General features: G+C 44.0%; 1 pseudogene; it reads left to right on the top strand.

The window, feature by feature from the left end:
• The first annotated feature begins 286 nt into the window (after positions 1 to 286).
• LOC130115243 (uncharacterized) lies at positions 287 to 2,786 on the top strand (annotated as a pseudogene).
• Positions 2,787 to 24,694: the final 21,908 nt, after the last annotated feature.

Below are 24,694 nucleotides of genomic sequence, written 5' to 3'. Positions count from 1 at the left end.
CCTCATTGACTGAGCAAATGGCTGTAGTGAAACACTACCGCACAATAAACTCATCTAAGTTGTACATTAGGGTAAAGAAACTGAAATTCCCTCGAACTCTCGCCTTCACCCTTGCGATGAACAAAAGAAGTAACTCTTCCTCTGAACCAATATTAATTCGACTTTTCCTACTTCTATAAAATCGAAAACTTAGCTTGTCCCACTACAAAATTTTAAAGTTACCACTTTTCCACATCCTTTCTCTTGTACCCAATGCCAAAGATAAAAACAGTTTCATTCCATTCCTATGAATCTTGGTGTAATCATAGACAGTGATCTAAATTTTTAGAGTCACATCAATCATCTCACAAGATCAGCCTTCTACCATATTAAAACATTTAAAAAAAAGTGCTTTCTATCAATATCAGACTGTGAGAAATTAACCCATGCATTTATATCAAGTAGACTAGACTACTGCAATGGACTATTCACCAGCCTCCCAAAATCAGTTTTGTGCTAACTACAGTTAATTCAAAATGTGGCAGCACATGTTCTCACCAGAACTAAAAAGTATGAGCACATTATACCTGTTCTTAGATTTCTGTATTGGCTCCCTGTTAAAACTAGAATTGATTTCAAAATTAGTGCGGGATCTCCCGTCTTTCATTGAGGATATCACTGATGTTTTATGCAAACTGATGAATATTAACAATGCTACTGACTGTTTCATGGTGACTTTGGATGTAGCCTCTCTTTATACTAATAATGACCACCAGGAAGGCCTGTTAGCTTTACAGCATTATTTGTCATTCCGGTCTGATAGCGTACCACCTAACCATTTTTTACTCACTCTGACAGAATGGACTTTACACAATAATGTCTTTCTTTTCCAGGACTCTTTTTACAGACAGCTTAAAGGCACAGCTATGGGTGCGTGTTTTGCGCCAAATTATGCAAACCTTTTCTTGGGTCACTGGGAAGAAACATTCATATACAATCAATTGAATAATAATTTTTGTGATAAGATTGTATTTTCGGGTCACTTTATTGATGACATCCTTTTAATTTGGTCAGGAAGTGAGGGTGAACTCTTACAATTCCATGATTATACCAACGTGACACATTCTAACATCAAGTTGTCAATTGACTATTCCAAAATGTCTGTAAACTTTCTAGACAATCGATTTCTATTGATGGGAGTGGCTCTCTACAAACCACAATATATAGAAAGAGTACAGACAGGAACACTTTACTCAGATCTGACAGTTTCCATGCCAAGGGACTTAAAGACAACATTCCCTTTGGACAGTTTCAGCGTTTGAAACGCATTTGCAGCAATGATTCAGATTTTGACAAACAGGCCAAAGACATGAAATTGAGATTTTGTGAAGGGGGTTATTCCCCAATTTTGATTGATGATGCAGTAAAAAAAGCCCAGTTCCAAAATCGGTCTGACCTCTTAACGAAAAATAAAAAAACTAATATGGTTAAAACCAATCCCAGACCATGCTTCATCACACAATACAGCCACTGTGCCTCCAGGATGAAACAAATAATCAGGTCCAATTGGAAAATGATTAATAGTGATCCACTTCTAAAGGACATTTTCCCAAATCCACCTATGACAGTGTTCAGAAAAGCACCTTCTATAAAAGACAAACTTGTCAGGAGTTACCTGCCAGGCTCAAAGAAAAAACATCGTTGCATAAAGACCTTTGGGGAACTTATAAGTGCGGGTCATGTAAACACTGTGTGGGTGTCATTCAGTGCGAGACATTTCTTGACCTGAAAACCCAAAAAGAATACAAAACCAATGGCTTTATCAATTGTAATTCCGAGTTTGTTGTATATCGCCTACAGTGCCCATGTGGGTGCTTTTACGTAGGTAGGACAAAGAGGAAATTAAAAGAACGTTTTTCTGAACACAAATATGCAATAAGGATCAACAATGAAGATTATCCAATGGCCAAACACTATAGAGAAATACACCATAGCGACCCTTCATCCTTAAGAGTCCAGGGTATTGAGATGATAAAGAAATCTGTACGTGGGGGGGATAGATTGAAAAAGTTACTGCAGCAGGAAACTTTTTGGATCTGGAACGAGGAGATAGACTATAGGCCTTTTTTATAAAAATGTCTAATTTATTGTCTACTGTCTTTCCGAGTCACTGTAAACATGTACCTTTATTGTGCTATAGTTGTGGGAGTGTGTACATTTAATCTGTGTTTTTGTTTTCTTTTTACAAAGAACTGTGTTTGGCACATGACTGCGCTCTAGGATCTGTGTGAGGGGCGGGTCTTAGCAACTGGCTGCTTCAGATCCAATCAAGCAACTACAACCTGTGCTCTGTGCCTGCACAAAAACCATTCACCCCTGTTTTGTCTCACTATGCCCTGAAGAAGGCCCGAGCCGCTATGCGTGGGCATTTTTAGGTCCTTTTTGGATATGTCCAAGTTCCAATAAAGACATTTTAATTACACGGAGTGCCTTGGTCAGATAGATTTGTTCTCTTTTTCTCATCTGATTTCAAAATTATTTTATTTGTATACAAAGCGCTAAATGGCCTTGCACCATACTATATAAAAGACATCTTAATTCCTTACAAACCAGCAAGAACTATCAGGTCCAATGGCAGTGGTCTTTTAACCATCCCTCGTGCTACGTCTAGAGCAGTGGAAGCTGCATTTTCTATTTACGCCCCAAGTAGATGGAACGCCCTGCCTGAAGACCTGAGAGAGGCCCCCACACTGGACACATTTAAAAGCAGGTTAAAAATCTTAATTTTTAAAACAGCCTACAGCTAAATTCATAGTGTGTGTGAGTGTATTATATATTTTGCTATTTTTATATATATTCTGCTCTGTTGTTACTTTTAATCAATCAGTGTTTATGACACTTTTGCTTATTTTACTCTGTTTTTCAAATTGTCTGTACTTTTACAAAAGTTGCCTGTACTTTTTTTGTGAGGGAGGAGATTTTATTGATTTTATTGTGTGAAGCACTTTGTCTTACATTTGTTTGTATGAAAAGTGCTATACAAATAAAATCTGATTGATTGATAGATTGATTGACTGCTCCAGTTGTGAAGCCCAAGTGCCCATTGTAGGTGCTTTCTGTGGTGGACACGGGTCATCATGGGCACTCTGACCAGTCTGCAGCTACACATCCCCATATGCAGCAAGCTGTGATGCACTGTGTGTTGTGACACCTGTCTATCATAGCCAGCATTAACTTTTGAGCTCCAGTAGCGCTTCTGTGGGATGTAACAAAATAATTAATGTTATTCACTTCACCTGTCGGTGGTTTCAATGTTTTGGCTGATCAGTGTATGTATATAGTGTCGGTGCTCTGCAGTTTGGTTCAGTCAGGAAGATTCATCAGGTGAAAGCAGACTTATCAACATCAAAGAGAGTCTATTAACGAGAACAGCGGTATCAATCAACAACCCGCTACATGAGGTCGGCATATTTTTGATGTTTAATCATCTTTTCTCATATACACACATTAGAGCACATACACACACACATAAACACACACACACACACACACACACACACACACAGTGTGTGTGCATGCTTACATGTACACACACATGCACAGAGACGTGACCTACCAAGGAGCCACAGACACATACACAAAAAAGAAATACAGCGATAATACAAAAGCATGCAAATACAGAACGGGATACACACAATGTAAGTGCACACAGAGACAAGAACCTTTATACAGACACATTTTAACATACAAACGGACAAGCTCCTACAAATCTACATATTTCCAAAAAAAAAAAAAACCCAAAAAAAACAAGTGCAGTGGGACGTTTGCTCAGCAAACACTACGATGTGATAAAAAAGTGTTGGTTTGCAATCAGTTATGCTGTTTCAAGTCATTGCCCAAACAATTACTTTTTGCTTTAATGCTGACTCATTTAGACAAGGCAATTGGGCATAATTTGTATGCCTGGTGTTTTATTTTCTTTAATTTTATTTTTTATGAAGTGATATTCTAACGCAGAAGGAAATTAAGAAATGGGAAAGAAACATTTATTTTCCTCTACCTTGCTTGCTTGCTTTTTCTTCCAGCAAAAGAAAATTAAAACTGAAAATTAAGATATTCCATGGTGAGAATGTTAGTAATGACTATTTGTGTTTGTGTTTGCCCATGTGCATGCATGCACGTCTGGATAGTCTGTGCATACCAGTGCCACCGCACGTGTGCGTGTGCGTGTGTGTGTGTGTGTAAAGAATTGTGTGGGTTCATTCACATGGTTGCATCCCTGCACCGTAAGCACCATACCTTATTCCTTTTTTCTTGGCTTTTTTCCCCTTTTTCTCCCAAATTGTACCTGGCCAATTACCCCACTGTTCCAAGCCATCACGGTCCCTGCTCCTCCCCCTCTGCTGATCCGGGGAGGGCTGCAGACTACCACATGCCTCTTCCAATACATGTGGAGTTGCCAGCTGCTTCTTTTCACCTGACAGTGAGGAGTTTTGCCAGGGAGACATAGCACATGGGAGGATCACGCTATTCCCCCCAGTTCCCCCTCCCGCCCCGAACAAGCGCCCTGACTGACCAGAGGAGGCGCTATTGCAGCGAACAGGACACATACCCACATGTGGCTTCCCACCGGCAGATACGGCTAATTGTGTCTGTAGAGACGCCCGACCAAGCCAGAGGTAACACGGGGATTTGAACCAGCGATCCTTGTGTTGTTAGGCAACGGAATAAACTGTCACGCCACCGGACCACAGCTTATTACTGAATAAAGTTAATAGGAGGTCTCCAATCTCAAGAGGTACCTGCACCTGCAGTCATGACGAGGAGTGTTTTGGGGAGATGAGAGCATCGTGGCTAATGTGAAGGAGGCCTGTGTGTGCGAGAGAGTGGTTTGTGTATGCACTCATCTCTTTATCTGCTTGTGGCTGAGAGCATGAAGACACACCCTGCTGCTAATAAATTACCCAGAGCAAAGCGATGTGGGCAGGAACCTGTAGGAGGGAGCTGAAAAGAGGTGGAGTAGAGGATGTAGAGAGGGGGAGAAGAAAGGAGAGATCATTTGGAACGGCAGGGCCTTATCGTACATTGCTTGGGCCCTCTACTTAGTGTCAGTTAGACTCCTACTCGTTCTCCGCTAAGACAAACCTGTACAACAGTACAGCAACTTGAGCATAAACACAACGGATGTGAGGGACACCCTAAAATGTCGTGTAATAATATGAAGTATAAGATAATTTACTGCAAAAGCAATTTAAATTTTACTGAGTGATGTAAAAGCTAATGCATGGCAAGTGCACTCATGTGTCATACACTCAAGTCAGTGCAGTAGATGCAGTGTCCATCTGATTTACACAGATGGCCCCACTGTCTCTAACCCACAACAACACACACACACACACACACACACACGGTAATGCATACAGATAGTATACATGTATACTGTACACATACCACCCGCTGTGTAGGTCTAATAATCATCCAACATTACAACCACAGGGTCCTTCTCATACACTGCAACACTCTCTCCTACCGTTCCGTGGTTTGGTAGTCCTCTGTATCACAAATCATTAAGTTATAATCTGAAATATCAGTGTGTGTGTGTGTGAGAGAGAGTGTGTGTGTGAGAGAGAGAGAGACAGAGCGTGTATAGGCAAGCTTGCATGCATATGTGTTATCTCCTTTGATTTACATAGAACATATAGGTGAATAATTCAAATCCTATGTGTGTGTTGATGCTGGAGATCAGGATGTCCATTGCAAATGTCACCGCTGGCATGCGGACATAGCATGTACAGTACCACAGGAATATGTTTAATGCATATCAATGGGAATTGTGATGAGTATTTATGAGACCGGTTCATCTTAAACATGCATAAGAAAACTCTATGTATGTTACGGTAGAATAAAACATACTCCGGGGTTAATGCAGTATGAGTTATTCTTCCATTTTCACATTTTTTTAACTCCATAAAGCTTTTCTTTTCTGTGTGTTTTCCTCCCCGTGGTGCTACCCAAGGTGCTGGATTTGATTTTAAGTAGCATCTCGATACAGAGGGAAAAAGTAAACAAAAAAGAGACAGCAGCGGAGAAAGAATGAGAAAAGAAGGGGCACAGCAGAGGCTGGGGACGGATGGAAACGAAGCTGTAAGAGAGCACAGAGAAAGAAAAATGTTGATATATTTAAAAAAGGATCAACCAAACAAATTCATACAACTAAGGAAATGGTATTGAAATGTGACAGAATGATAAGATATGAAAGAATGAGACTATTAGAAGACATTGACAAAATAAGTGTTTGGGGGGCTTGTGATATTGTTCTTGATGTGAGGAACAGACTAGAGGACAGAATGAGAACAGCAGGGTCTGGGCATTCTGATTCGATTTAGATTTCATGTATACAGACCAAACTCAGTGATAGCAAATAAAATAAGAACTATCACATTTGTGGGTGTGTGATCACAACTATGTAAACACACACACCACACACACACAAACACACAAACACACACACACACACACACACATTATCATCATCATCATCATCATCATTGGCGGTCACTTGGGGCCAAGTATGACCATCCTCCCTCTGGGTCCCTCTGGGTTCTCAGAGTGGACGTTAGAGGCTGATCCTGGAGCTGCATAATGGGAGGACACCTGTGCTTGACAGCTTTTCATGTGGCGTGGCTGATGCGCCTGCAGCCACCACCCATTCCTTGGCAGGGGGTGGCCAGAGTCCAATGGCATGGTGAACCAATACGATTGGAGCCCACCCTCTCTTACAGCCTTCATCTATCTTCACTGCGTTGTGACCTGGAAACATCTTCTGCCAGTACCACCGTTGAGGTCTTTGTTGGATTGTGCTTCATCTGGAACCTCCCCCTTGACCTGTCCACCTTGGGTGACCTTACCAGGAGCCAAGCCCCAGACAGCATAGCTCTTGGGATAATACATGCAAGCTTCTCCACCACGGCAAGGTGGCGATCCAGGAGAAGTACATACACACACACACACACACACACACACACACACACACACACACACACACACACACACACACACACACACACAGATACAAATACACAAGCTTCCTGAATTGAACTGCTCTGTGTGGTGTTTAGTGATGGATTCTTATATAAAATGTTAAAGAGTGGAGAAATGTGTTGCTCAGCTTAATCTCTCCATCACATTGTTGCTGTTTATTTGTTTGTTTATTTCTTGGTTTGTTTTTGTGGTTTCTGTTTCTCATTCCTCCTCCCTTTCCCTCATCAGCTTTGCCTTTCTTCCCATCTCCTCAATCTCTGGCCTTTTTGAAGTGAAGGTATATGTGAAGTTACCGACAGGGTGGCAGTTTGGTAAATAACATGCAGTTGGTGGGGACTGACTAATCAAACAAAATGTAGATAACCCAGGGCAAATGTAATGCAAACAACTAACAAACCAGTAAACTAACAAGCCAACTGCATAAAAAGTAACAGATAAATATAAGAATAAATGACCAAATGACTGAATAAATAAATAAACAAGCATAAATAATCTAATACTGTAGTCATGTCATATTCAATGACAATGAGAGCAGTGATAATGAGATAGAATGGATGACAGGATTGTTGAAATGTGTGCAGAGATGTCCTGCATGACACTGAGCAGCTCCATTAACTGGAGCACTGAGTAGAAACCTTCTCAATGGCTACCGCAGTGCCTCATATTCGCTCATCTGCACATATTCTGTAAAGGTATTATTCAACAAACACAAAAAACGTTACAAACTTCTGATATTTTTAGTTCAGAAATTTCTCCATGCAAAAGGCTAAAACTTTCTTATTCATTTCTTTACCCCCATTAGTCTTATCCACTACCAGAAATGCTGCCTCTCCCCTCCCTTTCAAACAGTGTATCTTCATTTTTCTATTTATTCACTGTATAATTGTATGAATTTAAGTTTGAGTGCTTTTATCTATCTATCTATCTATCTATCTATCTATCTATCTATCTATCTATCTATCTATCTATCTATCTATCTATCTATCTATCTATCTACTATCTATCTATCTATCTATCTATCTATCTATCTATCTAAGCTAGCTTGCCATTTGTCTATCTAAGCTAGCTAGCTATTTGTCTCTCTGTCTGTCGGAGCTGAGTAAATGTTTCCCAAACTCTATTAAGGAAGATGCATGATGGAGTTGATAGTATTGCCTTTATGCTATCAATCCTTGCCTGTGTTTGTGTGCATATAGTGCCATGCTGTGATTTTTTGTTTTTTATTGCTTGAATGTTCGTAAGTAAAGATGAAACATTTGCACCTTCTACAGCAGCACATTTTCTTCACTTTTGAATGATAAATCGTGAGGTGTCCACAGTAACTTTTGTGTAAATTGAACATGTAACTTGAATCTTTCCAATCAGCTTCTTCTCTGGCTCCATTTCCTACACGCTGATTATCAGCCCTTTTTTTTTAATTCTTCCTTTCTCCATTACACTCTACCTCCGTATATCCCTCACCCCCTCCCATATCTATCTCTTTTTCTGCCTCTTTTCTTCTCTGCTTATTACCCATCCTAATGATCGCCAGTCTTCATAGAGAGAGGCGCTGATGGCAGTGAGCACCGATCGTTATATTAGATCTAATTAAAGATCATTATAATCTATCAGCACAATGGAGACCAGACCAGGCTATGATAGAGAGAGAGGGGGGGAATGGGGTGACAGAGAAAGAGAGAGAGAGAGAGAGAGAGAGAGAGAGAGAGAGAGAGAGAGAGAGAGAGAGAGAGAGAGAGAGAGGGAGAGAGAGAGAGAGAGAGAGAGAGAGAGAGAGAGAGAGAGAGAGAGAGAGAGAGAGAGAGAGAGAAAGAGGGATGGGGGGGGCATAAGTCAAAGACCTTGAATTGAATCTCTCATTATCATTGCCCCATACCCCACATCCTACCACCCCATATTGCCCCATAACTACCCCCTTGAATTCCTAATTAATCACAATGTGATTATAATGCATTACAGTGATTAGACTATAACCCTTGTTCAGGAAGAGGCGTAAAAAGAGGGGAAGAGGGAGAAATAAAGAAAGTGAGGATGAAGAGTCGAGTATTGAATAATGGAAAGTGTTTAGAGCTGATGCTTCTGAGTGTAATCTGTACAAGGGTGGAATGTGAACAATGGCATATAAAAAGAAACCTGGTGTGGGTGTGTGAACCAGAGACTCTGATTCATTGTGTTGTGTTAAATAATAATTATAATTTACATGAGAAGTCAGTGAAAATATCGAATTTTATTGTGTTTTTTTGTGAAGCAATATGATATGTGAAAAGCAATTGCAAAGATAACTTTTTATTATGACATAAAATATAATTCAAAAACGAGAAGAGTTCACTCAGATCCATGCGAGGTGTATCCCCCCTCCTCCAGTGCTTGAGCTTGGCAACATAACAGCTGAGAAGTTAGTTCTTAATTGTGGTAAAAGCAGGTTTTTCAAAGTTTTGGATCACTGCAACCATGAGAGGTCCTTGATCATACAGTCATAACTGTGCTCAAATATTATTAGGCGGAGAGACCCAGTAGCATGTGAGAATTAGCCAGCCAGACAGATACATGCACACACGGACAGAAAAAAACAAAAAAACAAAAAACAAAAAAACAAAACAAAACAAAGAAAACAAAAAACAAACAAACAGTTTTTTTTCCTGCCATTATAAGACTTTTGTGCAGCCCCCAATTTGACTGAATGGGAAATTGTCAGTCTGCAGATGTATAGCCTCCTAGGCGGACCTCGCATGACAATATGAACTTGCACTTTCCAAAGACAAAAGGTTTGCTATGGTGCAATTTTGGTCTGACATTAACCCAGTATTTAATTTCAGAATATAATAAAGCTGGGTAACCGTTTACGCTCACATGACTCACATCTATGGTTGACTCAGATCAGGCAGTGACATGAATATGTATCTTGTTTTGACTGTGACCTAACTTTCTACCTTCTGCATATATATTTTTTTAAAATTTATTTCTACTTTTTCCCCTTATCCAACCCGATTAACCAATGGCATATGGCCGGAACTCGTGTCGAATAACTCCCCTGGCTCACGTTTCACAGGAAGGAGATAGTCGTAACACCAGCTTCCTTCAAACTCGTGTCGGCGGCTCTCGCTAATTTACACGCTGAAGGCTCGCATGGATTGCATTACCTTCAGGCCGCGAAGGAGACGTAGGGAGAATGCTTTCGGTTGCTTGGCTGCAGGCACCCAGATGGGCCAGAGGGGTCGCTGGAGAACGACGAGTCCCCAAACACTACACCAATCTACACCCACTATCTCTCAGGTAAGGGTGCCTAATGAATGCCTTACCCCATGGATTATCTGGCCGTGACTGGTTATGGCAAGTCTGGGATACGAACCTCCCAGCCACATGATGAGCGGATTGCAAGAACGGCGGTTTATTCCGCTCGGCCATCAGAGCGGCCCACTTCCACATATTTTTGAATTATCAAAATTATTTAAATAATTTTTTGATCATGTTGCTACCCGATCTGAATCAACCATAGCTCAGAGTCATGCTTGTGCGAGCATAAATGGTTTGCCAAGCTGGATAGGGAGCTGGAGTTTGTTGCTCCTCCCTACAGTGCTGCACTGCTAAGGCTGGGTGGCAGACTCAGCTCTATCCAGAGATATATCAGATACAGCTTTTCCAGGTCCTGTAGGATCCACCTACCACTGGGTACCGATGATGGGGTGACAGTGAAGTCATCCATAAAGGCTCAGATGGGGGTTGCGGAATGCCAGACTTGGACAGAGAACCTCTGCACGCAGTTTCAGCTGCCTTGACCACCATATCCATGGCAAGGGCGAAGAGCTTAACTGAGATGGTGCACCCAGTTATAATCCCCATTCTCAAGCCAGTGCCAGTCAGATGTTGTATTCCAGAAGTGACTCTGAGCCTGAAGTTCCCATAGTAGTTCAGGATAAGGTCTTTGATCTTACTGGATATATGGCGTCGGTTCAAGGTAGTCTCAACCAGCTTGTGGGGTATTGCGCCATATGCGTTAGCTGGGTGACAACTCTAATGAGTTCTAGGTGCCCTGTAATTCAAGGAATGCCATCTTTATATGCCAAAGTGTCAATGTAGGCATTCTACAGGATGAAGTCTGTCATTCGCTGGATAGGACACTGAAGAAGATCTTCCCTCCACACTGAGAAATAAGATGGATCTGAACTGCTCCAGCTTGTTTGAGTTCTCTTTCTTTGGTATCCAGACTCCTTCTTCCAGCCTCCACTGGTCTGCTACAGTTGCCCTGCACCAAAATCATCCACAGAATCTTCCAGATGATTGTGAGAAGCTCTGGGCAATGCTTGCACACCTTATAGGGTACTTTGCTGGGTCCCACAGTGGAGCTGACTCTGGCTGCAGTAATCACCTCCTGGACTTGATTCCAAGTGAGCGCTCTGGTGTTGAACACCATGGGAGATGATATGTCCAAAAGAGCTCTGAGGGGCCTTAGCTCTTTCTCTATCAGGGTCGCTCAGAGTGTTGTGCAGGAGTGGTCTACCTCTTCCTTAGAGCACACAAGATGACTGCTGTGCTTCTGCCCTAACAGCTGTCTTGTAAATCCAAATGGATCAGCTATAAACACAGTATGCTTCCTCTCTCTCTCTCTCTCTCTCGCTTTTTTTTTTGTTTTGTTAAATTTTTCTATTAAATACAGACTTGTTTTAAAATTCAAATTCTCTCTCTCTCTCTCTCTCTCTCTCTCTCTCCTCTCTCTCTCTCTCTCTCTCTCTCTCTCTCTCTCTCTCTCTCTCTCTCTCTCTCTCTCTCTCTCTCTCTCTCTCTCTCTCTCCTCTCTCTCTCTCTCTCTCTCTCTCTCTCTCCTCATCTCTCTCTCTCTCTCTCTCTCTCTCTCTCTCTCTCTCTCTCTCTCTCTCTCTCTCTCTCTCGTGCCATTCTGCTCTGTGCAGGGTTATGAGCTTCTTTCTGATGATGTAACAGACCTCAGCCAGTGGTAGTTTCTCCTTCTTGGTTGTTACCTTGAACTGTCTTGCCAGAGTCTGAAGCTCTTGTCACAGTGGTGGATCTTGTCTGCCCTTTGGCTCATGGTGCAGTTGGGTCTGGTGGTCGTGCCTAGTAGATGGACACCCTGCCTGAGGACCTGAGAGAGGCCCCCACACTGGACACATTTAAAAGCAGGTTTAAAATCTTACTTTTTAAAACAGCCTACAACTAAATTCATAGTGTGTGTGAGAATGTTTTATATATTTTGCTATTTTTATATATTCTGCTCTGTTGTTACTTTTAATTAATCAGTGTCTATGGCATTTTTATTTAATTTACTAACTCAATTTTAAACTTAGTCTGTGCTTTTATAAAATATGCCTGTACTTTTATTTATTTATTTATTTATTTATTTATTTATTGTGGGGGGATTTTATTGTTTTATTGTGTGAAACACTTTGTGTTACATTTGTTTGTATGAAAAGTGATATACAAATAAAGTCTGATTGATTGATTGACTGATTGATTGATTGACTGATTGATTGACCTCTTAAACAATGAACCTCTCTTCCACAAAACTGACAATGATCATTGTCATTATCAGAAGCCGTCTGTCTGTGTTTGTCTTTCATGTTGATTTGATGGTTCTGGCCACATCTTTGTTGAACTGGCACTACTGTCTGTGCTAGCTTGCTGGAGACCACTTGATCAAACCTGCTGGGAGCCAGTTAACACAGCACTTGGAGGTTCTGGGCTGTGTGGGATGGCTCTGGGACAGGTTCCTGCTGCATCTCATCAGGAGTGGATCCTGTGCGGTTCACTGCTCCCCCCTGCGCCAAGCATTTCATTCGGGTCTGATGGATTTTAAGGCCATGCTCATTCTTGAAGACCTTGTTGCAAATGCATCTTCGAGTTGTCGTCAATCAATCATTTATTGTATAAAAATAAAAAATCACTATTGCAAAAATGTCAGTATTGCAAAGTTTTTTTCAATGGAAAAATGCTCACTGGGAGTACTAAAAGCAATCATACTTTTTTCCAGGTGAATTCTAATTTCTCGATGCACTCTGAATCCAAGGTATATATTGCAGCGAGTTCGGGGGGCAGTCTGGGAAACCGTCACCACAGCCGGGACGCGAACCCGTGTCTCCCACTCCGCAAGCGACAACAATCCAGTCGACTAAAGGGTCCGACCTGTTAATCAAGGACCAACATGTCTACTTATCCATGCACGTTACAATATATTGTGTATTGGCAAGTTATGTAACATTACTGTCATGTCTTTCTTTTGACTAGACATATTTTAATTGGCACTAATCTGCCTTTAGCGTTAGGCATTACTGACGTTAGCCATTAGCCCGTTAGCTAGCAAGTGAAAAACAGTGTTCATCGCTAACCAACAGATACAACCCATTCGACTGCATACCTAACTTACTGTGTTAGTTATGGTAACGGGGATACTTCACTCCTTATGGGTGGGTTGTTTTACAAATAAAGATAAAAAAAACAAACCCTAATGAGTGGGGTGGGTTGTTTTACAAATAAAGATAAAAAAAACAAACCCTAATGAGTGGGACATTTGGACAGTTGCTAAGGGAATATATTTTTATTTTTCTATTTGTGTGTGTGTGTGTATGTATATACACTACCGTTCAAAAGTTTGGGATCACCCAAACAATTTTGTGTTTTCCATGAAAAGTCACACTTATTCACCACCATATGTTGTGAAATGAATAGAAAATAGAGTCAAGACATTGACAAGGTTAGAAATAATGATTTGTATTTGAAATAAGATTTTTTTTACATCAAACTTTGCTTTCGTCAAAGAATCCTCCATTTGCAGCAATTACAGCATTGCAGACCTTTGGCATTCTAGCTGTTAATTTGTTGAGGTAATCTGGAGAAATTGCACCCCACGCTTCCAGAAGCAGCTCCCACAAGTTGGATTGGTTGGATGGGCACTTCTTGCGTACCATACGGTCAAGCTGCTCCCACAACAGCTCAATGGGGTTCAGATCTGGTGACTGCGCTGGCCACTCCATTACCGATAGAATACCAGCTGCCTGCTTCTGCTCTAAATAGTTCTTGCACAATTTGGAGGTGTGTTTAGGGTCATTGTCCTGTTGTAGGATGAAATTGGCTCCAATCAAGCGCTGTCCACTGGGTATGGCATGGCGTTGCAAAATGGAGTGATAGCCTTCCTTATTCAGAATCCCTTTTACCCTGTGCAAATCTCCCACCTTACCAGCACCAAAGCAACCCCAGACCATCACATTACCTCCACCATGCTTAACAGATGGCGTCAGGCATTCTTCCAGCATCTTTTCATTTGTTCTGCGTCTCACAAACGTTCTTCTTTGTGATCCAAACACCTCAAACTTGGATTCATCCGTCCACAACACTTTTTTTCCAGTCTTCCTCTGTCCAATGTCTGTGTTCTTTTGCCCATCTTAATCTTTTTCTTTTATTGGTCAATCTCAGATATGGCTTTTTCTTTGCCACTCTGCCCTGAAGCCCAGAATCCCGCAGCCGCCTCTTCACTGTAGATGTTGACACTGGTGTTTTGCGGGTACTATTTAATGAAGATGCCAGTTGGGGACCTGTGAGGCGTCTGTTTCTCAAACTAGAGACTCTAATGTACTTATCTTCTTGCTCAGTTTTGCAACACGGCCTCCCACTTCTTTTTCTACTCTGGTTAGAGCCTGTTTGTGCTGTCCTCTGAAGGGAGTAGTACACACCGGTGTAGGAAATCTTCAATTTCTTAGCAATTTCTCGCATGGAATAGCCTTCATTTCTAAGAACAAGAATAGACTGTCGAGTTTCAGATGAAAGTTCTCTTTTTCTGGCCATTTTGAGCGTTTAATTGACCCCACAAATGTGATGCTCCAGAAACTCAATCTGCTCAAAGGAAGGTCAGTTTTGTAGCTTCTGTAACGAGCTAAACTGTTTTCAGATGTGTGAACATGATTGCACAAGGGTTTTCTAATCATCAATTAGCCTTCTGAGCCAATGAGCAAACACATTGTACCATTAGAACACTGGAGTGATAGTTGCTTGAAATGGGCCTCTATACACCTATGTAGATATTGCACCAAAAACCAGACATTTGCAGCTAGAATAGTCATTTACCACATTAGCAATGTATAGAGTGTATTTCTTTAAAGTTAAGACTAGTTTAAAGTTATCTTCATTGAAAAGTACAGTGCTTTTCCTTCAAAAATATGGACATTTCAATGTGATCCCAAACTTTTGAACGGTAGTGTATATATATTTTTTTACATTTAATGATAGCTATACACAACAGAATATGCACGTTGGATACATTTTGATTTTGGCAATTTAAATTAACATGGTTATTATTCATATTTATGATATATAATTGGATGTTGTTTACTGAATGTTGCAATTATAGTGTAATGACGTGCGGTCAGGGTAGGCCCTGTGTTAATTCAATCAAAAAACATACAACAAATTCATAACATATCAAAATCTCACTCTAGTTATAAGTATGACGTTATAATGTATTTTTGTAGAGCCGAAGTAACGGAGAAGACCGTAGGTTCACACTTTAGCCGTGTAGGCAACTTTCTTTAATCCACGGTAAATCAGAGAGACAACAAAACCACAGCTCGACTTAGCGGAGGTGGCAAGAATAACCAGAAAACTGGCTGGACAACCATAACTTAACCCTGCGTTAACCTGCCAGGGCAACCATGACTTAACCCTTAGTTCCTGGGTTGAATTCTGTCCCCAATACGTGTCCACCACATGAGCCCCCCCAGAATTCGCCCTAGTAATCGAAGTCAGGCAGGCGCGGGTGGACGACAGGCCGTCCGCGGCGGCTCTGGATAACAGGGGCCGGAGTGTCTGTGGGAGGCATTGACGCGGGCCTGTGGAGGTCGGCCTGAGGAGCAGAAGAGGCAGCTCGGGCCTCCACGGGGGGAGGAGGCGGAGCCGGGGGACGACCGCGACGAGGAGGTTGGGCTAACTCCAACGGCTGCGTCAAGTCCAGGTGTGCGGGTTTAACTCGGTCCACTGAAACATGCTCGGCCGTGCCCCCAAAATCCACCACCAGGTGCTTAGTTCCCCGTTCCAGGACGCGGAAGGGGCCGTCATAAGGGGGTTGCAGAGGGGGGCGGTGTGCGTCGTGACGGATGAACACGTAGTCCGCTGACTGCAGACCTGGGGGCACCTGGGACACCGGAGCGCCGTGTTGGGCGGTAGGGACGGGTTTGAAAGCTCTGACCCCGTCCAGCAAGGAGGCTCGTTGGTCCACAGCTGACCAGGGACGCGTTGCATTGGGCATGAAATCGCCTGGGACTCGCAGCGGCGTGCCGTACACCAGCTCCGCAGAGGAGGCTTGTAGGTCTTCCTTCGGGGCGGTCCGCAGGCCCAGCATGACCCATGGGAGCTTGTCGACCCAGTTGCAGTCCTTGAGAGTAGCCCGAAGCGCAGCCTTCATGGACCGGTGGAAGCGCTCACATAGGCCGTTCGCCTGAGGGTGGTAGGCGGTAGTGCGATGAAGCTTGACGCCCAGAGCCTCACCCACAGCATTCCATAGCTCTGAGGTAAACTGTGGCCCGCGGTCAGATGAAAGGTCGGAAGGCGTACCGAAACGTGAGACCCACGACCCAATAAAAGCCCGGGCCACATCAGCAGACGTCGTGGATGCCAGGGGAACAGCTTCAGGCCAGCGCGTAGTCCTGTCCACCACAGTGAAGAGGTAGGTGAACCCATGGGAGGGGTGTAGGGGACCAACCAGGTCGACGTGGACATGGTCAAATCGTCTCTCCGGCACTGCGAAGCGTTCCAGGGGCGCCTTAATGTGGCGGTGTATCTTAGCCCGCTGACAGGCAACACACGAGTCGGCCCACGCTTTCACGTCTCTCTTAAGTCCCTCCCACACAAACTTAGCAGAGGTCAGGCGCACGGATGGCTTACCGCCTGGATGAGAGAGGCCGTGCACAGCTTCAAATACGGGGCGTCTCCAGCTGTGCGGGACGATGGGCCTGGGCTGTCCTGTGGAGACGTCACACAGGAGGGTGACACCTGTGTCGCTGAAAGGAACGTCCTGCAGGCGGAGCCCCGTGTCGGAGGCCCGGAGACGGAGGATGCTCAGGGTCCGTGGCCTGGTCAGCAGCCATCTGTGCATAGTCAAGGCCTAGGTGGACCGCTCCAATCACTGCCCTAGAGAGGCAGTCAGCTACCTGGTTAGACTTACCAGCGACGTGCTGGATGTCGGTAGTGAATTCCGAAATGTAGGAGAGTTGTCGCTGCTGGCGAGCGGACCATGGCTCGGCCGTCTTGGACATGGCAAACGTGAGGGGCTTGTGGTCCACGTACGCAGTAAACTCGCGGCCCTCTAGCAGGAAACGGAAATGCCGGACGGCGAGCCAGAGACCGAGGAGTTCCCTGTCAAAAGTACTATACTTGCGCTCTCGGGGTGTAAGCTGGCGACTGAAAAAGGCCAAAGGCTGCCAAGCCCCCCCCACCCACTGTTCGTGAACCGCACCAACAGCATAGTCCGATGCATCCGTGGTTATGGAAATAGGCGCTGTAGGTGAAGGATGCGCTAGCAGGGTAGCCTGGGAGAGCGCAGCTTTAGTCTCGGTGAACGCACGGTCCCGCTCTGCTGTCCAGTCGACCGCCTGGTTGGGGGACATGCCTTTCAGCGCCTCGTACCGTGGCCGGATGATAAAGGCGGCTCGAGGAATGAAGCGGTGGTAGAATGTCACCATCCCGATGAACTCCCTGAGCGCACGAGCTGTTTGGGGGCGCGGAAAGGCCGCCACCGCTTCCACCTTTGAGGGCAGGGGGACTGCCCCGTCCCCAGTGATGCGGTGCCCGAGGAAATCAATGGCTGTCAGCCCGAACCGGCACTTCGCCGGGTTGACGATCAGCCCATGCTGGCTGAGGCGTGTGAAGAGGGCATGAAGATGGGACAGGTGTTCTTCCTCGGAGGCGCTGGCGATGAGTATGTCGTCCAAATAGACGAAGATGAAAGGAAGGCCACGGAGCACTGAATCCATCAGCCGCTGAAAGGACTGGGCCGCGTTTTTGAGTCCAAATGGCATTCGTAGGAATTCAAATAGGCCGAATGGGGTTGTCACCGCTCTCTTGGGGATGTCTGAGGGGTGCACGGGAACTTGATGATAACCACGGACCAGGTCGACTTTTGAGAAGACGCATTTGCCAGACAGGTTTGCAGAAAGGTCCTGGATATGCGGGACAGGATAGCGGTCAGGCGTGGTGGCGTCATTTAGTCGCCGGTAGTCCCCGCATGGGCGCCAACCTCCATCAGGCTTAGCGACGATGTGGAGTGGGGACGCCCACGGGCTGTCAGAGCGGCGGATGATCCCCATGCGTTCCAGGTGCTCGAACTCAGACTTGGCAATGGCGAGTGTGGCGGGGTCGAGACGCCTGGCTCTGGCGTAGACCGGGGGCCCCTTCGTAGCAATGTGATGCTCCACCCCATGCTTAGCGGTGGGTGCAGAGAAGGTAGGTTGGGTGAGGTCAGGGAACTCAGCGAGGAGGCGGTTGAACTTGTCTGCCTCTGAGAGAGAGTTGGCTAGACCTGCATAGGCCGCTTCCCTCCGCGTACATGCGGAGGAGGAGAAGGTTAAGGCATCGACCGGACGGCTGTTCTGAATGTCCACTAGCAAACCGTAAGCGCACAAAAAATCAGCTCCGAGGAGGGGAAGCGTTACCTTGGCCATGACGAACTCCCACGTGAAACGTTGTCCACCAAAACACAGTTCTACAGACCGCACGCCATAGGTGTGGATAGGGCTGCCGTCAGCCGTCGCCAACTGGGGGCCCCGCTCCCCGCCCATGATGTCGACGTCAGTAGCAGGGAGCACGCTTCTCTGTGCGCCCGTGTCACAGAGAAATCGACGACCGGAGATGGTGTCGAGGATGAAGAGTAGCCTGCTCGTATCGCCAACACTCATGGCCACTACTGAGTGTTGGCCCTCTCGTTTCCCGTCGGCCTGTAGTTGCAGGGGGAACGGCACCGTTTAGCTTTCGCACCAAATCGAGCGTGGTACATACAGAGTCCAGAGGGCTTGTAGCGGTCTGATGCTGTGGCGCCACCGTCGGGCCACGCCCGCGATGTCGGCGGGGGGCCAGTGAAGGTAGGAGCCAGCACCCCGGCATGGGAGGAACGTTGTGTAGCGACGAAGAATCGGTCAGCCTCCTTTGCCAGCTCACGGGGATCAGTGATGGTGGAGTTAGCGAGCGCAGTCTGGACGTGGGGCGGCATGTTGCGCAGAAACAGCTCCATAAACAGGAAACATGGCTTTTCTTGACCCAGTAGGTTTAACATCCTGCTCATTAGCTCCGATGGTTTGCCATCTCCCACGCCCTGAATTGCGAAGAGGCGACGTGCTCTCTCCGTTGTTGACAGTTCAAAAGTTTCAAGGAGGAGATGTTTAAGTGCGGCGTATTTACCATCGGCCGGTGGGTTGGTTATGAAACCGCTTATCCTGGAAGCCGTAGCGCCCCCCAGCGCTGCCACTACGTAGTAGTACCTGGTCTCGTCTGCTGTTATGTCTCTGAGCGCGAACTGTGCCTCAGCCTGCGCGAACCATGTAGCCGCGGAAGACTCCCAAAACTCCGGCAGTTTAATTGCAACGGCGTTCGTAGCCATAATGTGTGTGGTTTCAGAAAACTTATCCGAAAACCGACGTCGGGGTCACCAGTGTAGAGCCGAAGTAACGGAGAAGACCGTAGGTTCACACTTTAGCCGTGTAGGCAACTTTCTTTAATCCACGGTAAATCAGAGAGACAACAAAACCACAGCTCGACTTAGCGGAGGTGGCAAGAATAACCAGAAAACTGGCTGGACAACCATAACTTAACCCTGCGTTAACCTGCTAGGGCAACCATGACTTAACCCTTAGTTCCTGGGTTGAATTCTGTCCCCAATACGTGTCCACCACATTTTAATGATTTTTCATTCCCTTGTCCTTTTTAAGTCCTTAAACTTCTAAGAGCGAAACGCCGTATAGCGCACAAGCTCACCTACTTTTTCAGTCGGAAGGGTAGGCGCTGCTTTTTTCAGGATTGCATAGTGAATTTTGGAGTTCACACGTGTGTATTACGCAGCTTAAGGCTAAATCAACGGACGAGGAAAGGCACTGCTTATGGCGGGAGTGCGAGCCAATCAGAGCATCAATGTCACGTCACGCCACGTCGCATCACGGAGAGACTGGGGGAGAAAGACAGGCAAATGGACTTCATCTTCAAATGAAGGTAAACCATTGATTTTGTGCTTTTATACTCGTGGCATGGCAATGTTAAATTAAAGTAATCTATAAACGTGTTTTTCATGTAGTGTGTTTGTGTTGGACAAGTTAACATCCATCCATTATCTGAACTGCTTATCCTGCTCTCAGGGTCACGGGGATGCTGGAGCCTATCCCATTAGTCATTGGGCGGTAGGCAGGGAGACACCCTTTAAAGGCCACCGGGCCATCACACACACACACACACACACACACACACACACACACACACACACACAAACATTCATACCAAGGGACAATTTAATTTTGAATTTGATTTTTTTCTCTAAATGTTGACTTTTTTAATAGAATGTTGTCCTGCATCAGACAACCAACACTAAAACAGCTTCCCTATCAGCTGCACACAGTCAACCTGAATGTTGAAACATTGCAAAAAAAAAATTGCGACAAACACAAATTATGTGAAAAACAGGCAGCAAACAATAGAAACTACATTTGCCACACTTCTTGCAACACGTTGCTTCAACTGTTTGCCAAAATGCTACCAGAACTTGCCATAACACTAATTTGCATGGGGAAATGAGAGTTTGCTGCAACAACACCAGAGACTTGCCATAACTGTTTGCCAGAAGGTCTATACTTTTGTAATTGAGGCTTTCTAACAACTGGTTCACCCAGCAGAATGTTGTCTTATGCTACCATAAAGATGGTATTGGGTGCTTTCCCACTTCCATCCATCCAATCCATTATCCAAACCGCTCATCCTGCTCTCAGGGATGCTGGAACCTATCCCAGCAGTCATTGGTCGGCAAGCGGGTAGACACCCTGGACAGGCCGCCAAGCCATCCCTGGGCCGACACACACACACACACACACACACACACACACACACACACACACACACACACACACACACACACACACCTAGGGATGATTTAGTATGGCAGATTCACCTGACCTACATGTCTTTGGACTGGGAGGAAACCGGAGCCCCCGGAGGAAACCCACGCAGACAAATTTGACCGCCAGTTGCCCCAATTCAACGATTACAATTTTGTCTTTACAAGCTACGTCAAGAATCGCTAGCAGAACCAGCAGATTTGAGGGTGGAGGATGACGAAGAGGCGCAAAAAGAAAGATGTCCACCTCTTTGGCTAATTTTACATCAACATACTTTCTGTTAAAAAATGCAATGAGATTGAAAAACACAATTTTCATTGTATTGACTCCATAAACTTGCTTCCAGAATGTGACGTTCACATAACAGGCCTAAGAACAAATGCGCTGTCAGGATAGTCTTGAGCGGTGCGTATTATGACTGGGACTAGCCAGAGAGCTCCCAATATATTATCACAATACTTGGGTCCGAGATCCAACACTGTGATTCATCACTTTTTTTTTCTTTTCATTTTACCACAAATAAGAACAGAAGATAATATCCCATACAGAATTGTTATTAATTTTAATAGACTATATGTTCAAGTAAAATCAAATTGCAGTCATCAAATCAATGTGCATTCATTAAAGAACAAACAAAAGTAACTATCTGAGCATACAAACCAAACAATTCATTTTCAACAAACATGTGGATTGAAAGCATGAACATGTTGGTCTCACCGCCCGCCTCCCCGCCGTCTGGATAGGCTCCAACATCCTGTGATCCTGAGAGCAGGATAATGGATGGATGGATGTTGATTGAAGCATTACAACACTGATAACCACTTTCCAAAGAAAATTTCTAATTTTTGTGTTCTTACTTTAAAAATATGAACTTCACACACAACATGCCTATGAACAAATATGTTGTGTGTGTGTGCGTATATATACACATATATATATATAATGTTTCATTTCATTTCATTATTATTTATTCCGCTCATGGTAATGCACAGCTCCAGACAGAAACAAGCAATTCATAATCAAACACAAATCAATTTTCACATTCCATGATTGAAAAGGAGCAGGGAGAAGAAAAATCTTATTTTACCTGCCCCTTACTCAAACATAAATAAACAACAGAATAGATGGTCTGTCAGTCAGTTACTCAACAACTAATACTTACAGCAACATGGGAAATGAAAAAGAACCACTAGCCATACTCAATAATTCACAATCAACTGAAAACCCATTACCTGACAACTCCATATTGTCTAATTATTATTTCCCTATACATTTTCTTGAAGTAAAATATATGTATACAACCCTTTAGATCATTCTCTAAATAATTCCATAGTTTGACACCACATATACACTCACCGGCCACTTTATTAGGCACACCTGTCCAACTGCTCGTTAACGCAAATTTCTAATCAGCCAATCACATGGCAGCAACTCAATGCATTTAGGCATGTAGACATGGTCAAGACGATCTGCTGCAGTTCAAACCGAGCATCAGAATGGGGAAGAAAGGTGATTTAAGTGACTTTGAACGTGGCATGGTTGTTGGTGCCAGACAGGTTGGTCTGGGTATTTCAGAAACTGCTGATCTACTGGGATTTTCACGTACAACCATCTCTAGGGTTTACAGAGAATGGTCCGAAAAAGAGAAAATATCCAGTGAGCGGCAGTTCTGTGGGCGAAAATGCCTTGTTGATGCCAGAGGTCAGAGGAGAATGGCCAGACTGGTTCGAGCTGATAGAAAGGCAACAGTAACTCAAATAACCACTCATTACAACCGAGGTATGCAGAAGAGCATCTCTGAACGCACAACACGTCGAACCTTGAGGCAGATGGGCTACAGCAGCAGAAGATCACACCGGGTGCCACTCCTGTCAGCTAAGAACAGGAAACTGAGGCTACAATTCGCACAGGCTCACCAAAATTGGACAATAGAAGATTGGAAAAACGTTGCCTGGTCTGATGAGTCTCGATTTCTGCTGCGACATTCGGATGGTAGGGTCAGAATTTGGCGTCAACAACATGAAAGCATGGATCCATCCTGCCTTGTATCAACGGTTCAGGCTGGTGGTGGTGGTGTAATGGTGTGGGGGATATTTTCTTGGCACACTTTGGGCCCCTTAGTACCAATTGAGCATCGTGTCAACGCCACAGCCTACCTGAGTATTGTTGCTGACCATGTCCATCCCTTTATGACCACAGTGTTCCCATCTTCTGATGGCTACTTCCAGCAAGATAACGCGCCATGTCATAAAGCTCGAATCATCTCAGACTGGTTTCTTGAACATGACAATGAGTTCACTGTACTCAAATGGCCTCCACAGTCACCAGATCTCAATCCAATAGAGCACCTTTGGGATGTGGTGGACCGGGAGATTCGCATCATGGATGTGCAGCCGACAAATCTGCAGCAACTGCGTGATGCTATCATGTCAATATGGACCAAACTCTCTGAGGAATGTTTACAGTACCTTGTTGAATCTATGCCACGAAGGATTAAGGCAGTTCTGAAGGCAAAAGGGGGTCCAACCCGGTACTAGCAAGATGTACCTAATAAAGTGGCCGGTGAGTGTATGTTGTGTATACTGATGTTTAAAGTTACATTTCCTTCTATTGTGCTTGTGCTTTGAACTAAAAACAAATAATTTTTGTAAATATTCTGGTAATACTCTGCTTTTTGTCCTGTACGTAACTAAGAATGTCTGTAACTCAACTAAATATTTAAGTTTCATTAATCCTGACTTAATAAACAGTCTGTTGGTGTGTTCTCTTGGATCCACTTGATGGATAATTCTTACTGCTCTTTTCTGTAATATAAACAATGGCTTTATGTTGCTAATGTTGCCCCACACGTCCACACAGTAACTAAAATATGGCAAAATAAGTGAACAGTACAGAATTTGCATTACCTTGTAATGTAACACATACTTTGCTTTGTTCAAAACGGAAATATTCTTAGACGTCTTTGTTTTTACATACGCTATACGATATTTCCATGTCAGTTTGTCATCCACTATTACATCCAAAAATCTAAACTCAGATACACTTTCAATATCAACTCCGTCTATAGACAGTAAAACATTTTCATACTTTTTCTGTTTAGCAAAAACCATAAACTTAGTTTTGCTAAAATTTAATGACAACTTCTTTTCATCAAACCATCTTTTCAGTTTGACCATTTCATTTACAATGTCTGCTAAACTTTTTAAGTCATCTCCTGAACTGAAAAAATTGGTGTCATCTGCAAACAAAACAAACTGCAGTATCTTTGACACTTCACATATGTCATTGATATATAAAATGAAAAGTTTTGGCCCCAACACCAAGCCTTGTGGGACTCCACATTCAATCTTCATGCACACTGATGTATTGCCAGCAAACTGTACAAATTGTTTTCTGTTATCTAAATAACTGCTTAACCAATTTAGAACTACTCCTCTCACACCAAATGGATGTAACTTAGCAATCAATATGTTGTGATCTGTTGTATAGAATGCTTTTTTTAAATCAATAAATACACCTATTGTGTATTTCTTACATTATACTGCTGTTGTTATCCCTTCCATTATTTTAATTAATGCTATAGATGTTGA

Source organism: Lampris incognitus, chromosome 7 (assembly GCF_029633865.1).
Source record: "Lampris incognitus isolate fLamInc1 chromosome 7, fLamInc1.hap2, whole genome shotgun sequence".
NCBI lineage: Eukaryota > Metazoa > Chordata > Actinopteri > Lampriformes > Lampridae > Lampris > Lampris incognitus.
Note: the sequence above shows the minus strand (reverse complement) of the source record. Positions and strands in the feature narration are given on the sequence as shown.